This window comes from Chaetodon trifascialis, chromosome 13 (genome assembly GCF_039877785.1).
Source record: "Chaetodon trifascialis isolate fChaTrf1 chromosome 13, fChaTrf1.hap1, whole genome shotgun sequence".
NCBI classification, from domain to species: domain Eukaryota; kingdom Metazoa; phylum Chordata; class Actinopteri; order Chaetodontiformes; family Chaetodontidae; genus Chaetodon; species Chaetodon trifascialis.
This window is the reverse complement of record NC_092068.1, coordinates 20113922-20132452: the sequence shown is the minus strand read 5'-3', so window position 1 is coordinate 20132452 and position 18531 is coordinate 20113922. Positions and strand designations below refer to the sequence as shown.

General features: G+C 44.0%; 1 pseudogene; it reads left to right on the top strand.

Moving 5' to 3' along the window:
* Positions 1-1450: 1450 nt before the first annotated feature.
* On the top strand, positions 1451-11162 carry LOC139341544 (amine sulfotransferase-like; annotated as a pseudogene).
* The last annotated feature ends 7369 nt before the right edge of the window (positions 11163-18531 follow it).

Genomic DNA, 18531 nt, shown 5'->3' with positions numbered 1-18531 from the left:
AGTAGCATTTGCAGTGGATGTCAAGCAGGACCTAATGTATAACCCAGGTTCAGCCACTATCTACAGGAGGTGCCTGATTTTTGTAATATTACGGAGGTGAAATTGCAGTCCTTAAAATTTGTTTTACATGGGAGCTAAAAGACATATCCTGATCAAAGGTAACTCCCAGGTTCTTTACAGTGGTGCTGGAGGGCAGCGCAATGCCATCTATAACTGAATAACTTCAGTTTTGTCTCAGTTAAGCAACAAAAAATTGCAGGTCATCCAGGTCTTCATGTCCTGAAGACACGCTTGTAGTCTAATTAACTGATTGGTTTCTTCTGGCTTCACTGATAAATATAGATGGGTATCATTTGCATAGCAATGAAAATTTATGGATTCCTGACAATGTTCTCTAAAGGAAGCACGTGTAGGGTAATTGAATTGGTCCAAGCACAGAACTGTGCGGAACTCCAAGACTGGCTTTAGCGAGCACACAGGAGTCATCATTATATATGCTCTTAGACTGATTCTCTACTGTAAAGCTTGGTGGGTGTTTATCTATATATTCATTCACTGTCAGAACACAGCAGTACTGTCAGTGTGTTCAGAAGAGCTGCATCAAGTGAGGTCCTACAGTCAGCAGCCATTCACAAGCTTTCACATTCAAGACTTAAAACCACGCTTGCAGCTTTGTGAGGCTGAGTCACAGCTGTGCCTTCAGCTAAAGGCTAATGTCAACATGGCAATATGACAATGCTAACATGTGGATGTTAAGCAGGTGTAATGTTCATATCTGGGCTTACCACTGTCCCCGTAACCCTTACATTTAGACAAGGGGACGCACAGTGAATCCAAAATCCTGAAGTGAAAAGCTGTGAACATCGCTGCATTATGAATGGAATCCCAAAGAAATGGCATATAAATTCAGCAATCTGGGAGTCTTGCACTTCTGATACCAGGTTCCTTTCTTGATTTGGTTTTGTTTCTGCAGCTGGACCCTCAGTGCAGTTCAATGCAGCACAAACACACCTGTGTTGTGTTGTGTTTCCCCTCCCTCTTGAGGCCCTTTCATTTGCAACCGAACACAGGAATGCCTGCACATCGTCAGTGGACTGCGGTGTGGTTTTGTGGGCTGGCAGTCATTGAAATCAGAAACACTTGACATTAGACAGAAGCATATACTCAGACACTTCTTCCAGTGTCTCCACAAGACGTCCCTTTTACAAGTCTCCTGTCCTCCTCCTCATCATCTCTCTCCTGGCTTGCCCTACGCCATTTCTCACCACCCTGATCCTCAGAGAAGCCCCTCTCTGCCCCAGCCAGGCTGCCCCCTGAGTGGTGGGAATGTACTCCTGTGCAGCAGGCCATGACAGGCCCATGTTGGGACAGGCCTCAGCGCTCCACTCCACAGAGCAATTGATTGACAGGCCTCACTGAGGGAGGTGGGATTCCTCATCTGTCAGTCAAAATGCCGCCAGAGATGAAGATGCGATGTAAGGGATCGCAGGGACTGGTAACACGTTACGAGCCAGTGTTTCCTCCTCCTCTTCCCTCCCAGGTCCTTAGCAGCTAGGTAAAGTTAGCTTGCTGGCTGAGGGTGAAGGTTGCCACAGGTCCAGATGTTCCTGAGGTTTGCGATCTCTCTCCCAGCTCGCTGTGATGTGCTGTGCCACATCTGTCTGGGCAGAGGTGTGCCATATTGCTTCCCATCTGCCACATGGTACACCCACACTCCCACACACACACAGAAACAGAGGCACACGCATGCAGCGTGCCCAGAAACTGCCCATTTTAACCAGGGCCATAAATAGTGTAATTCATGGGTGTGAAACAGCGGGTTTTTAAGAGCGCTCAGAGGAACGGAGCGGAGCTGGAACCTTTGGCAGCTGACGGACAGATTTTCTGTTCCTGGTAGCCACATGAAACTCTGTGAACTGCACACTGAACACAGTGAGACAGAGAGGCAATGAAGACCTGCTGGTACAAGAAAATGAGAGTCAAACCATCTTTGTCTGTTCCTTTCTCTCTGAATTTCCCTGTCCTTGTGTGTCTCACCATCTGTCTCCTCTCACTTTGTAGCTGTGTCTCTCTTTCTGTCTCTCCTCTGTCCTCTTTTTGAGCCAGGGGGGCAGTACTGAAATGAATGTCACCCCGTTCCCAATGTTACTTAGGGGAAATTGACTCCTTAGCCTCGGTGCTGTCGGCGGCCATATGCTGATGTTTTCATATTGCAGAGAAATGAGGAGAGGGAGTCATAAAGACTGCTAAAGTCAGAATTACAACCCTGGCTACCAGTAGTGAGGAGAGGGAGAGGCCCCTTCTGTCACACCACGGGCGCTGTTAAAGCCCCAATCCCTCAGTCCTAAAGTACCGTGGGCTTCAGAAGTACCACATTAACGCTGGCTTTTCATTGAAAGTTAGACACTTTTTTTTTTACATTGCTCCACTGGCAGACGATTCAGTCTTATTCATGGCTTACGAGGCAGCATGTTTAACTTCATTTTCTTATTAAACATTCACAACCGGGTGGAAGGCGAGGCATGGTTTCGTTGCTCCGCTGATGGTGGCTCTAGGAGACATCGCTGTCTTCCTCTGCACGGACCGTAGGGCTATAGGCAGCGTTTCCAGCTTATCTATATTTCATGCTTTTATCTGCTCTCAGCGTTTAATTAGGCAGTTAGCAGCTCGTTAAATTCTATTGAGAGCAAACTTTACCTCGTTGCAAAGTTGTGCTGATGTTGAGCTTTTCCAGGCGATGGAGGATTTTGATTACCTTGCATCCACAGTGTCATAAGTTATTATTGAGTTATGTTGTCTTTGTGGTTTAGCACCTCATTTTTTCAGGGAGAATATTCTCTTCTGACACTTTTTTTTCTTCTCAATGAGACAGATGGAGGAATAAAGAGTTGTTAAAGAAACTTGAGTCTCTTGTGTAACACGTATCACACTAGCTTGAGGGAATTTTTCAACCTTATAGCTGTGTGAATATGCAGGTTTGGGCCCAAATTATATACTTACACATGGTATTACAGCTCCCAAGAAGCAAGAATTTAGTCATAATTGAGCCTGGAGTAATTGATTGTTTGCCCACTTGGGGACAGTGGAAATATGTTGTGAACTCAATACTGACATATCCTCATGTTTTAAGTGATTATAGTAAAACTGCTAGCAAACAGTTGCCAATTTACGAATTCAACAAACAAAGAGCAACATTAGCATAAATTTGGAGTTGTGTTTGTGTCAACTTTATACAGCAAGTCTAATATTTCTTCGCCTTTTAGTTCTGTTTTGGTCTCCAGAAGCTCCTGAAAGAAATAACTGCCTATTTAGCCAGTTGCTAATGCTGGCTGCTGTTTGGTGTTTGCGTTCAGTGGGTTTATCAGAGGGGAAAACAACACTACGAGAATGTTAAGAGTGAACCAAAACAGTAGATTTGCATGCAACAAACCACAAGAATGAGCTGAAAGATGCTAAAACGCTTGGTAGAGATGAGGGGAAATGCAGAGTTTTGTCATAATTCTCTAACTCGTAATCATTTTACTCAATGCTGTTATAAGAAATATTGATTATAGGCGCTTTGAAGACATTGGTGCGTCTCTATTTTGTTTCTCAGTGCATCGTGAGCTGCGTCTCAAACCACATCAGGTGCAATTTGTAAATACATTTCCTTTAGCTTTTTCAAGGACAGATACAGTACAAGCACAATGGCCTATTACAAGTGAGTCTCAGTTGCATGTGCCATAAGTTTGTAGTTAAAATTACCTGGACTTCAGCTCTTGTCCTGGGAGCAGGTTGTTATTCTGGGTTTGGTGTCCTTTCTTTGCTTTGCTGTTATGGGCCGCTGTTAGCAGACGGTCTTCCAAACCAAACTGCCAACCTGCTGCTCATAATAAAATGACAAAATGACACAAGTTGACCTCCAGTATGGCAGAGAGAGAGAGTCCTGCTTCGCCTGCCTCCACGACTCTGCCTGCAACAACTCTCCACCCTGAAGCCTGTCAGTGGACCTGCGGGTCCCATGTGAGCCAATCAGGGCTGTTATGTAAGTGTAGGGTGTTTGAAAATGGCTGTGGCCGGCAACTCAGATATGGCTTGTTGCTGATAATCGGTGGCGTGGCGTGGTGCGGCGTGCGGCTGACAGATGCCTGCTCCAGCTGGTACAGGGGGGGTTTATCGCCTGGTTGGAACGCGGGTCCTCACACCCCTCCACTGTGCTGGCCACCGTCGCCGTGTTTAATGAGTCACGAATTGCCTGTTTGTCTTCTGCTCCCTGCTGTTTCTGCACTCCCGCTTCCAGGACAATCCCTGAAACACATGCTGCTGCGCTCCGCAGAGCAGCCAGACAGGCAGGCTCAGCCAAACTGTTATAAAGAACAAAGTTGTCATTTTTTATTTCTTCCTTTTTTTGTCATTTTTTTCTTCTTGGGTGTTCATCTAAGAGAGGGATGGGTTGTTCTGTAATAAAGCTGCCTTTTCAGATGCTGCGCCTGACCTCGCCAATATGGCTACCCCGAGAAACCAGTGCCCATTTGAAGCCCCTGACAAACACATAAATGGCTCTATAATTGGGCCGCTTTGTTGTGCGAGGTGCTGGCTCGTCTGAAAGTGCCGTTCAACACTTTGTGGTAAATGGAGTTACATTATGACAACACATGGCAGTTGCTAAAGGAGCAGAAACTGGCACACTGAAAAGAAATAAGCAGGTGGTGTTGACACAGAAATGGTTTGTTTTAAGTCAATAGAAAAATGCAATTTGAGGAGAAAAAAAAAAGTTTTCTGCGACAACTAAGCAGATCACAAATTCATCTTCAGGCCAGCGACAGGGCTGTGTGACGAGGCAAGAGAGGAGGGATCTGCCTTGCGGTCCAAGTAAACACCCGGAGACGGTTGGATGACCATCAAATGGACCAGAGCATGCACACACACACACTCACTCACAGAAGGGGTGTTTGTAGCCTGTGTTAGGGGATGTTCTGCAAGATGCCCAGAGCTTTTCCTTAATCTCACCTGTTTAATCTGCAAGGCTGGGCGTCAGCTTCTGTAACGGGAACAGGTGGCTCAAACAACTGCTGCTGGACAAACTTAGAGAGACCGTTCTGTAAGAGCTGATTAAAGCCCCAATCTGATTTTATGAGCGCATTAATTGGAAATCTAGCCTTTGAAATACTTTGATGGAAAATAAACTTTTCACACTTCTTACAGTAGCAACCCACCATGAATGATTTTTAATTGGAAATTTCGTTTCCTCAGTTTCATTATCATGGAATGCATTTGCACACTGGGCTTTGAATTAGGTGTTGCAGCAGCCATATTATTCATTTGTCATGTCCTCTGGCATTGGCTATATGCAAACATCGACACCTACACCACCTTTGTGAGATAAGCACAGAGTAACTAAGAGTGTTTGACGATCAGAAGAAGTGAGAACCATCCGTGGAATCTTGGCAGCGTCCAGATTCGACCCAGTGCCGTGAAATCCTCATTCTGCAGGGCAGCTCTTTGTGGCCGGCTCTGGGTTCTCGGAGTGGCATTCTTCTCATTGTACAGGTCACCGAGACAGAGGCGGCCGGCCTGAAAAGATCCTCGGTGGGGGGAAACAATGGCTTAAGGCAGCCCATAAATGTCTCCTGTTCAGCTTCGGCCCATTGACTCTTGGCCTCCCTGCCAAGCAGGGTCCTGTCAGACCAGCCCCTCTCTCTAACAGCTTAATTAGCAGAAAGAACAACAATGTCAGAGCCTGTTTCGACTGAAATAAAAACAAGAAAAGACCCAAAAGCTGCTCTCTCCGCCTCTCATTGTCCCCGCGCCGCCTGTGATAACAGAGCTCTGACTTTTCTGTTCAACTTAGTACAAATAAAACAACATTCCTACACTGTTCCATGAGGAGCATGACGACCGACTGATGGACCAGCGAGGGGGGAGTTCTCGGCTCTGATTGCGCTGGACTTGGGTTTAAAAAGGGCGTTTCTTGATTTATTATTATCTTTGACACATCATGTCAACACTGAAGATATTTTTTTGAGTCTTTTCTGTCAATTTACAACTCTTGACAACCAGAGACGCAGAGATATAAGCTCCACATCTTCGTTATCGAAAGCTGTCCAGCTGAATGCTCTGAACTCAATATGATTTTCATTTTTCATGATAATGGTGATGGCGATGATGATAATGCAGTTTGCATTGTGATGCTAATGCGAGTTCCTGGCATCATGGGGAGACTGTGCGAGGAGACACTGCACTGGTGTCCACCATGCTGGCTTTGAACCTTCTTTTGCCCTTCGATGTCTGACTGACTGATGGATCTTGTCTGTCTGACTGAAAGACTGTGTCTGTCTTTCACTTTGTCCTCCTACTTACATGTTTCTGTCAATCAGTTGCCTTTTATTTTCCTCCCCGTGTGTTTTTATCTTCTTCATGCCTCCTCCATCCATGTCTGGACACTTGTTTGTCTCGTCTTGTTCAGATACTGTATCTCTGCCCTCCATTGGTGAATGTGGTCCTCTGGCACCTCTTCATACCTCTACATTTTTCTATCGGCCTTACTCATTAATCTCCCTGTCTGTTTGTGCCCCATCTTTCCATATCTCCCTGCTGTCATTCTTTGTTTTGTTTCTTTTATCTGTGGTTCACATCAAACACTGGCACCAGATTGATTCTCATGTGAACAAGGCTGCAGTGGGGGGCCAGGGACCTCTTCTCCAGGCTTTGAAGCTCCTTCCCATCCTGTTCACTGCTTCTCGGACCCCCCACCCCAACACACACACAAAAACACACACGTCACATGCTTTTTCAATTTCCCTCTCCAGTCTCTGTCTGACTATGGCGCTCGGCTGGCCTGGGAACGCCTCGGGATCCCCCCGGAAAAGCTAGGGGAAGTGTCCAGGGAGAGGGAAGTTTGGGCGTCCCTGCTCAGACTGCTCCCCCCGCGACCCGGCCCCGGATGAAGCGGGAGAAAATGGATGGATGGATGGATGGTCTCTGTCTGCTCTGGAAATGATCAAACGACACCCACTTTTACTTTGCCATGACGGGGGCCAGCAGACCCTTTTACACAATTCCTCCTGCACTGAGCAGAAACACCCAGCCGTTGTTTTGGTTGGTTTACCTGGCTACACAGCTGTGTGCAGAGCGTTAGGGCTGTTAGGTGTGTCTATAATTATGTATGAACAATACTTCATGTTTACAGCCATGCTAGCGGCTCTGTGAGGGTGTAATAAAGCACACTGGTGCTTTGAGCTAAATGCTAACAGCATGCTTTACATACTCATAATAACGTTGCTAATGTGCTGCTGGTAAACAGATATAATGCTTATAATAATGCTATATAATGCTATAATGCTAACATTTGCTAATTAGCACTAAACAGAAAGTTCAGCTCAAGAAAGAATAATTGGAGGGTCCGCTCTGCTGGAAATATGGCGAAAAAAAATTGTGGCCATTTTAGTGTATGTACCTGCACAGGTAGGTCTGTCAGTTTTTACTGAGGTACTCTTATCAGCTAAGCACAACCCACTACATGCCCTCAAGCGCCAGTCTTATGACAGCATTAGAGCAACAGAGGACAGACAGCAACAGATTCTTTCGAGCGCTTCTCTCAACGTGTTCACCTGCTGTGGAGGTGTGAGTAGAAAAGCTTTTAAATTTAATACATCATTTAATTCTTAATACACTGTTTCGTTTCAGGACACAGGTGAGGAGAGAAAACTACCAAAAAACAAATGGATGTCGCAAGAGCTTTTGTTTTCAGCAGAATCATTAGTGCTAAATCCCAGCTTGTTATTTTGAAATGAAACTTTTTAATCTACGCAATAAGAAAACATTTTTAATCACTTGTGTATCATTTCGTCAACAGACCCAGCAGATAAAATGAAGTGATGTAACTAAAAATTCCTACATGAATTCACTCTCATTTATTTCTTTATTTTTAGCATCTATGGATTCTCTGGATTTATTGAGCCCTGGCCTGTTCAGGTACAAGAAGAGGAACTTTCTGGTCACGGGCAAGATGGGACCCAAAGACCTTGATGATCTTCAGCATTTTGAGATCCGTCCTACTGATATCTTCCTCATCTCATACCCCAAGTCAGGTCAGTTTGCAATAATCAACACTTACTTCTTCAAAATCACATTTAGTTTCAAAGGCAGTACTTTTGTATATTCATCTTTACCACATAGAGAACTGTCTTATCTTTGATTGACACAACTCTGTGTCTTTTTGGGAGAGTTTAACTGTAAATCACAGTATATTCAATGATGTATGCAGAGGAGGTGGTAGTGCATTTTTCAGCCCTGAGCAGAGTCTCCTGCAGGCTTGCAGCCGCTCCTTGTGAAGCTTATTGCTGTGAGAGCATAATGAATGAAATAAATGTAATGAATGAGGGCAGTTCGAATGGACCTTTTTATCAACTCTGAGCAGTCAGAAGGCAGATTTTAGTGAGTCACCCTAGTGGACATTACACTTTTGGATGAGGGCACAATTTGCATGAAATCAAAAAGATTTAAAGGAAATTATTATCTATCATGCTGCTGGCACAGACACACAGCCAAAAGCATGTGGGTGGGTGGGCGTGGGTGTGTGGTCGGGGGAGATCAGGTGGTGAAACCTGAAAAAGCACTTGTGAATTTGTGCTGCATGCTGTGCATTCCAGAACTCGCAGAACAAGCAGTTAGGTGACTCGGTGTGTTAACACATTTCCTCATACAGCTGCAATTTAAAGGATCATTTGACAGTTTATCAAACATTTTTAATGACAGGTATACAATATTTACATGCAGTGGCCTGTTCATTAGGCATACCTAATAAACAGTACACCTAATCTAAAAGTCCTGCAAAGCAGCAGTCCCCAACCTTTTTTGCTCCACTGACCAGTTTCACGTAAAGTAATAATTTACTGGACCGGCATAGAAATGAATAAAAACAAATTATTAAAAATACAACTGATCATTAACCTGAATGTAGCTGCTGTAATTAGTGGGAGCCCTGCGCTTGTTTCTCTTCAACGAGAAGGCTTCATTGCCTCATTTGCGAGCCTGTCGCCACATAATACCCAGAGTGGGCTTGGTGCGTGAGAATCACCTGAAGCAATAAACCCGTATTTCAAGTAGCACTGCTCGTATTGTCTCTTGCAGCTTTCTTGCAGCTTTCTTGCAGCTTTCTTGCAGCTTTCTTTTTCTTGGAAGTTGTAAGCTCTTCTTCTTCTGTCTCATCATTTGGCTTTTTCCCCTTTCGAAAGAAGCTCTCCAAAGACGTTTTGCTTGCACAAAATTGTTTTGGAGAGCTGCTCCCTCAGCTTTATGGTCATTTTGGAGGATGTAGCTTGTGGTGCTGTTGCATTAAATTTCCATCCATATCCATCCATTTTCTATGCCGCTTATCCCTTTCGGGGTCACGGGGGGCCCGGAGCCTATCTCGGCTGCCACCGGCGGGAGGCGGGATACACTCTGGACCGGTCGCCAGCCGATCGCAGGGCACAAACACACAACCATTCACACTCACACTCACACTCACACTCACACCTAGGGGCAATTTAGAGTCACCAGTCAACCTAATGAACATGTTTTTGGTCTGTGGGAGGAAGCTGGAGTACCCACGGAGAACCCACGCATGCACGGGAAGAACATGCAAACTTCACACAGAAAGGGAATCGACCCGGGGACCTTCTTGCTGTGAGGCACGCGCACTACCTGCTGCGCCACTGTGCAGCCCGCATTAAATTTCCACTCATATCAACAGAACAGAAACAGGCTCTTAGGTAGGTGTTACCTTAGGTCTGTCTGTGTGGTCACATTCCTCTTATTTTCTTTGACTCTGTAGGCACAACATGGATGCAGCAGATCCTGGTCAAGATCATGGATGCTGCAGACCCTGACTGGGCAGAAGATGCCACCAATAGGGTTCTAGTTCCGTGGCTGGAGGACAGAAACATAGACGACCCTTGCCGAGAAAGGCCAGATCCTCGGCTCTTCGGCTCACATCTCCCTCCTGACATGTTGCCCCGTGGACTGAAAGATAAGCAAACTAAGGTCACAATTCGCAATAGTCGAATTCACACAAAAAGAAGCCTGTGTCTCTTGAGCTGTGAAAACAACACTGAAATCAACTGTAATCACGTGAAAGATCAGATCACCTACTGTATGTGCCTTTTTCCTTTAGATTGTGTATGTGTGGAGGAACCCCAAAGACAACCTGGTGTCCTTCTATCACTTTGCTCACAGCTTGGTCTTGCTGGAAACACCTCAGAGCTTTGAGGAGTTCTTTCAGCAGTTCCTGGATGGTGATGGTAGGTTCAGTACTGATTAACTGCTTCAGGATCGCCTGGTTTTATTTCTGTTTACTTGTATTTTGCAAACCATTCCACATGCTCAGGTAATGCACAGATACAAAAAATATATTGATAAGATACAACAAATACTTGTAAATGAATTTTACTTTTCACATAAGAAATTTGTTGATTGAGGTTTGTAAAACAGTAACCAGCAGGTCTCACTCACCTTCTGCAGCACTGACATTCACGTTTGTCTTCAACAGTTTTCATGGGATCGTGGTTTGATCATTTGAGGGAATACTGTGCAGCACGACAACAACTGAACATCCATTTTGTGCAGTATGAGAGCATGCTGAAGGTCGGCAATCTTTTTTCATTTGCATGTTTGATAACAAATCTGTATGAAGCTGCAGATTTTGGATTTAGGGGCTTCTGTTTCAGAAAAGCAGCAAACAATGCCTTATTAAAATATGAATAAGTCTGTGTGGTTGACAGGACCTCAGAGGGGAGGTTGTGAAGCTTTGTGCTTTCCTGGAAAAAGACTTGACAGATGAAGCCATTGACCACATTGTGGAAATGTCCACCTTCAAAAACATGAAGTCCGACCCCAAAGCAAACTACAAGGACATCGTTGAAACCAACCGCTATAAGACAGAAACCATGCGCAAAGGTTTGTGTCCGACGCTGATGTGTCCTCTGTATCATATCTACACCACGCAGACTTCTAACGGAGGGAGAGAAAGAAGCAGCAGACGAGCACATACTGATCCATCTCTGATTGTTTCTGTCTGGACAGGTGTGGCAGGTGACTGGAAGAATTTCTTCACGGTGGCCCAGAACGAACAATTTGACAAAGTGTTCGAAGAGAAGATGAGCAACTTTCCTCTGACCTGCATCTGGGAGGTCAAGCAGTAGCTCCTCTTACATTCAGTTCAGCCCTTCACCAGAGAGCGTCTCCTTCAACAGTCACAAAATCAGCCATTCACTTGCTCAGGGATGATACACACTTGGTGCTCAGTGTGATTAGCTACTCGGTCGCCAGACGAAATGTCACCGTTGTACGTTTCTGCAAACTACCGATATGTTCAAACTTTAGGTTTCTTTACTTTTAAATTTTCAATTTCATGTTGTGGCAAAGGTGCGGTTAAAGTCTGGTGAGTTTAGACAAAAAAACACTTTGTTAGGTTGAGGAAAAAAATCACGTTTTGGCTTAAAATGCCCTGTTTTGTCACCACAAAGATGCCTTGAACCGAGATCTGCTGTTTGGAACTGATGAGAAACTCAGCTCATACACATGTTCTGCTAATCTTAGCTACATCACTTTCATAGCAGAGCATTGATGTACAAATTTGTTGTATCAGTGCTTTGCAGAAATGTACAAAGCTAACATTTAATACTGGTGACTGGGCTGGCAATTAGCTAAAGTTCACCCACGGAACAAAAAGCACATTTTCTCACTTTTGTCTTGCTTCGTCGATAGTTGTGGTTGTTTTTGTAAAGATTTTGAGATGCAATATTCCAATTAAGATAAAGATATTCCTCTGATGAGGGGCGTGGAGGCGTGGAAACAAAAGAAACTGTGAAAACTGTTCAAACATGTAAGAAAATATGCTTTTCTGTAATTTGGGTGATCTGACTCTTTCATACAAAGCAGAAATAAATGGTTAATAAACCACAGAAGTAGTACAATAGATCACCACAGCAGTGTGTGTGCAGGGCCATCGTCCAGTGTCACTTCTTAATGCTTGTACTATGTTAATGTTTTAACCATTTATTTAACTGCATTTTTGTTTTCTTCCATTTTTGCCGTCACTGAAGAGTTCAAGTTTGTCGTCTTAGCTTTGAGTACAAAGAAGTTCGATGAATATAGCCATTATATACGCATGGTCATTGTGTTGATTTTACACCTCTTGTCTAGCTGGGGCTTTGATGAGCCGTCAATAAATCCACCGGAAACAAGTGATGTTGTGACTCTTTTTTTCAATTGGACGGTCAAGCATGAAGTTCAGCCCTGGGACAGCCTTGTGCCTCACTGCGCCAGTATTGTCAATTTCCTGACTGCGTGAAGACGTACAACCCACATAACTTATTTTTTTAACAGCAAGGCCCTTTGAGAGTGTCCGTGGCTGAACCATATTTAACCTTTCTGTGTCAGACCACCCGCCAGTGGCTGGGCCTCTGGCGGCCCATTCACCACCTCAGTGGCACCGACAAGCTCGCCGAATATGATATAGAGCCAGATCGCAGACGAACTGCGCAATTTATTCGCCCACAAAACCCAAACATCTTTAGAAGATGTGTTGTGCGCTGCCTCACAAAGGCTCCGTGGGCCACAATGCCGCAGCAGCAGCATAAATTACCTTCAGTTTGAGGTGCTGGGTTTTATGTAGAGAACGTCCACATCCTGCTCTTCCCATGATAAAAAAGCACTTTTTCCCAGGTTATATCACACACTGGGGGTCTGGCTGTGTGAGAATCGGGAAGCAGGAGCTCTGTCCTTGATTTTGTCATTTTTGGTCATGTTAAGTTTTGGGCAGAAAGAGCTGTGAGATCACAGAAACCTGAAAATGGCATTTTAAAATCAAGTCAACATGAGTATCAATGGCTGTTACTAAGGACACAAGGAGGTTTTTAAGATATTTAATTCATTACATCTGGAGCACAAAAAGAGGTATGTAGTGTTTAGTTTAGTTGGCAGTATGGTTAAAACTAATTATTATCTACGTTATCCATTCATTAATTTCATTAATTAATATCTATAAAACACAACAAAGCAGTGAAAAATTACCGACAACGTTCAGTAAACGGCCACTTAAGGGAAAGGAAATGAGCAAATCCTCACACCTGATGAGTGATGTTTGACTCATCTTTCATCAGAATAGTTCAATTTTCTGTTGATCGGCTAATCGATTAATCGACCAATCATTTCAGATGGAAGACACATTCTGATGTCAAACGAGCATTTTACATTTGACTTTAATGACTTGGTCATTAAGTATGATTTTCTAAAGTTCTGTGACTGAAGTTCGTTACAAAGTTAACTACAAACCCTGTTTACTTTTTCTTAACTCTGGTCAAAGGAGAAATGAGAAGCTGCCTGTGCTTAAAGAATATTAAAGACTGAAATCAAATCAACAGTTTGTTGTCATTACTATCCTACTATCCCTACCTTGTCTGTGGCTCTCCTCTCCAAACACATGCATTAAAACTGAAGATGTAAATCTAAGAGCAGGAAGCCATTCATTAACAAAAGGGGCTAAATCGTGTCTAAAACAAATGGGCAAAATCAATTTCAGCAAACATTTCTCAAACAAAAACTGCATTTCTTGGGGACTACTTTCAGCTGTGGAATGATACACACTATAAAATACATCGACCGTGTTTGTCAAAAAGTAATGTGCTTTACTTATTACTCAACAGCAAAATAAATTAAGTCCATTACTCATTACTTTTTCACAGTCTAACTCCATCAAAGATGCTTTTAAACAACTCCAAACCCGCTAACTTTAGCCTCAGTTGACTCAGCAGCAGGGGTTCCTGAGGTTCCTGAATCTAAGCACACCAGTGGTCAACGTTAGCATGACAGCTATCAGGGCACAACATGCAAATAATACAGCTCTGGAGTTGCATTTATCCTGTTGTGCAACAAACTAACATTTACTGAATGCAGAGAGCAAACTGATATCAGCCCACCATCAGACTCCTGGAGGAGCAGCAAACAGTCCGACCCCTAACTGTTCAGGAGCAGAGCATTACTGAGATTTGTAACTGTAACATAACGTCTGAAAAAAGTAATCACATAACTACAACATGGAGTGAGGAATACATTACTGCACAACACTGCAGAGGAAAAATCTACATCAACTGCTTGTGGGGGGGGTTACCCTAACCCTAACCCTTTTCATGGGATTTGTTAACAATAAGAAAAATAAAGAATATAACCCTTTAAATGTTTGACCAGCGTAATCCATGATAAAAAACCTCTTGTTATGAAAGTGGTTTAATTTTCCAGTCAGATTTGAATTCATCAGTCAGCCAATCTCTCTGTTTTCACTTTCTCACTCCTTCTCCATCATGCCTCGACATGACCTTTGCCGACTGACACTCAGCAGTCCCAGATGACCACAGGACTGCGGGACAATCCCAGTAGGTTAATAATTACTCCGAGTCCACAGTGACGGAAGCCTGACCCCAAGCACGGCACAGCACGGCATGGCGGCCCACGGCACCACTGATAAATGAGCGACGGCTACCGTGGCGTCTTTCGTTTGTGTGTTTTGAAAGGAGTGGGCAACGTACCTTCAAAGTGTCCCCGTTTCTGCACAATTGTAGGAGGACAAAGTTGCTGGGAATGAGTGGGAATGTGGGTTTGAGAGCAAGGCATGTTGGGAAGGAATTTAAAGGCAATTTTACAGAGCTTTAAAAATGATCACCAGTGTCCCAAAGACACTATAGATCTGCCATATTGTCTTATTATTACAACTGATGAATGTAGCTGGTAAAATGTGACATTTTTCCAATGATAGTGACCCTGATAGTGACTTAAATTTTGTTTGGTCATTTGTGTGTGCATATTTTTTTTTTAATAGGTTTTCTGTGACTGCAAGAATACAGCATGGGGATGAAGTACGACCGAGAGACGAGAGAAAGTCCAGCAGAGAGAAAATGACAGAGCGATGCAGAAGCAGCGGCAGAGGCCGTGGCTTTTCTCAGAGATGAACATTAATAATATGACGAGCCACAATAGACGCACTGAGATCAGAGAGATCACCTCCATTGTCCCGCCATCTCCTACTGACACCGACCGCTCTGCTGAAGGAAGAATAAGAAGAATAGAGGAGCATAACCTGGCCGCTCACCATGCCCCTCTTTTTAAAATACATAATGGCCCGTGGTCCTCTGCTATGCCTTTTAAGTGTGTTAAAGACTTGATGTGCAGGGATGTGGAGGTGAAGGCCTGCACGTTTCAGCTCAGAGTCAGCAATTTGTGTGAGTTGCTGTGATCTCTGCATAGTTTTAAACACATTCTTAAGTCATCCCGGAAAGTTCAGGGAGTAGTGCTTTAATTTAGTCTCATGTATTTTTGATTGTGCATTGATTTATGCCATTAATGTTCAGTTTGCAAATACAGGCAACGCTTCCACAAGACTCAGAAAACTCTGTCTGAAAAACAAACAAATGAGTTCAGAGAATAAAGTTGAGATTTTGAGTTTGATTTCATTTTAAAGAATCTGAGATCATGTTTTTTTAGAAACTCTTACCCAAATTAAAAATGCATAACCATCAAATTGATCCTGCGTTTCTAGCTTGGAATAATTGGTTCCTACATGACAGCATCAATATCAATATTCGAAAACAGTGTAAACTTAACCGAACTGCTATAACGACTAAATGTACAAAGTGTCTCACTCCTCGTCCTAATCAATGAAAACAATGACCAGACCAGTCAGAGGTAGAGCAGGGTGAGTCATGAATTAGCCATCCTAGGAAAAAAAACTTGCCAGCATGGCTAGTGCAAGTTGCAACTCAGACTCAGCGATGAATAATTGTTTTATAAATAAATGATCACAGATTCCATGTTGACAGGGCACGCCGAGCTGAAGCTTGTCCTTTCTTGAGAAATATTTACATTCAATCGTTTAGAGAGGGTGTGGGGAGGGAGAACAGGTTGTCTACAGATCAGACTACCCTGCAGAGGAGGAGAGGCTTCCTAGGAATCATTCCAGTTTGTTTTTCCTCTCCTGCTTTTTGTTGTTTAGTTTTCTTTCTGTCAGTGCCGTCCAGCCACATCCAGTGTCTCGCTCCGTCTCAACCCCCAAGTTGTGTTTTTCAGTTCATCTCATCAAATTTTCCTTTTTGTACCGTCAGTCTGTCTACCCATCTGCAGCACAAGGAGAATTTCAACCTGTTTTTCATTTGAGGTTTTCTGGAAAAGAGTGTATCTTGAAACTAGAACTAGAGATGATAAGGTGGAGTGCTGCAGTGTGATCATGAAAAAGCTGATTTTACAAAATTATTGAAACCAATAGATTGACATTGCAAGCGTACAAAATATCCCCATTGCACTGGCAGATGCTTTTCACTTTTATTAAAAAAAACAAAACTTCAAGAACTCCATGAAGGTTTATGGACTTCAGAAATGTAGTGAAAAAGTGGAAAATAACATAAAATGGGAATATTCAAGCAAAGTGCAAGTACTTGAGTAAATATACTTAGTTAAAAGTGAGCACATAACAAGACATGGTACCATCAGCTGGACTTTTCATACTGTAGATAAACCAACAGGAAGAAGGTAACAGTTTGGCTCCAACTGTCCCTGCACGTGTTTCATTTTCTGGATGTACAGTGCAGACCACCACCGAGGAGGCCCTGAGGTGCTGCAGAATATCAGCAGTGAAAAGAGGACCGGTGTCAATAGAGCAGAGGTTCAGTGGCTGACCAGGGGAATCCCTGCGGTCATTAATCATCAGAGTGGACAGACACGTTACTCTGAAGTGGACACGTCTGGGACACCGCACTCCAACACGTCCTTGACCTTATCTACGCTTTTATCTACTTTATTTTTGCATTGTGTTTGTTTCTTTTACAGTTTTGATTGTTGTCTTTTCTTGCACATTTTATTGCATCCTCATGGATGAAACATGTTGTGTGGGTACATTTTGATTGATTGATTGATTAACTGCTAAAGGAAGACAGGTCTCTCTTCTGCTGATAGGATCCCATATTACAGAGGGCAGTGTCCCAATTTAGCTCTTCTGTTGTTATTGGCGCCTTGATCAGTGTGAGCCCTAAAGCAGTGTTGGGTCTTGACCTCAAAGTGGGTCACGGGAACACTAATATGGATTATTTTAGGGGGGTTGGTACAAGACAGTTTTTATGTTGTCAAAAGATGGCCACAGTTAAGTTAATAAGCAAAGAAACCAACATGAACCACTGAGTTTAGAGCTTTAAAACATTAAGAACTTCCTGTTTTATGACTGTCTGCATTTTTTCTCCATCTGTGTTTCCTCTGTTGATGCTTTCATGTTTTCTTTCAGGAGTGTTTATTCACAGCCTGATGGACCCGAAGGCTCCCACATTCGAAGCGTTGAAGCTCAGCCTTCCGTCTAAGCGTAACCACTTTGGCAAATAAAGAAGATGAATGTGTGCAAATCTGAAAGCAAACAGCCGAGATTGTCAGCACCGCGGGAACACGATCTGGGCCGAGTGAATGATGATGTCGCTTAACTCGATGACAGATCACTTAGAGGGCTTGAGAAGGCGGCTTTCAGATTCTCCTCTCCTCTCCTCTCCTCTCCTCTCCTCTCCTCTCCTCTCCTCTCCTCTCCTCTCCTCTCCTCTCCTCTCCAGGGACGGAGCTTTCGTCCAGAGCCATTTTTCAGCCAATTTATTTCTTGATGTGGTCTAACCTGGGGCATCTCCCGCTGGGGAGGCTTTATGTGGTGATTAATGACGGGTATTTAGCCCAGGTACCTGGGGGAGCTGGAGCCCATCTGCACAACACTGACAGGTACAACACTGCACTCCAGGACCAGACAGGACAGGCCAGGCCTGCAGCAGACTGGAGAGTGGCAGACAGGTGTGACGAGTGTCACTGTGCCTCCGCCAACCTCAGTTACACGCGGTTTATTACTGCTGCCAAGTGGTTTCTGCCTTGTTTAAGCTACTAGAATTTAAACTTTAAAGAACTGCACAACTTCCATGTATGTGTTCTCATTTCTGTCTCCCTCTGTCTTCCTTTATCTGATGTGTTTCAGATTGTTTCCCCTGCATACTTCCAGAGCATCCCATGAAAGAGCAAGAGGACCCGCTGGCTGAGGCCAGATGATTTAGACATCTATTATACGCTTGAACGCCTTGTCTTCTTCACTCCATCATAGACCATCCCTCAGCAGAACAGGCCCAGATGCCAGAGGGACCCTAATGAGATTAGGCTGCGGACAGGTTGGTGGCCAGTAGCTGTCACAACTACTCTGTCTGTGTGTGGAGAGATTAATGCGCGAGTGTGAGTGTTTGCATGAAGGCATGCTTGTGTGAGCTTGCATCGGCGAATGTATGCGATGCACAAGTCTACGTGAGTGAGTGAGTGAGTGAGTGAGTGAGTGAGTGAGTGAGTGAGTGAGTGAGTGAGTGAGTGAGTGAGTGCGCGCAAGCTGCCACGTTGATGGTGATTAATGAGCGAGGTAATCCATAGTCTCGTTCTGTCAGTGATAGACACATCAGCAGACCCCCAGAGCCTGATGAACAGACTGTGCAGCTCCATCAGTCAGAGCACACAAACAGA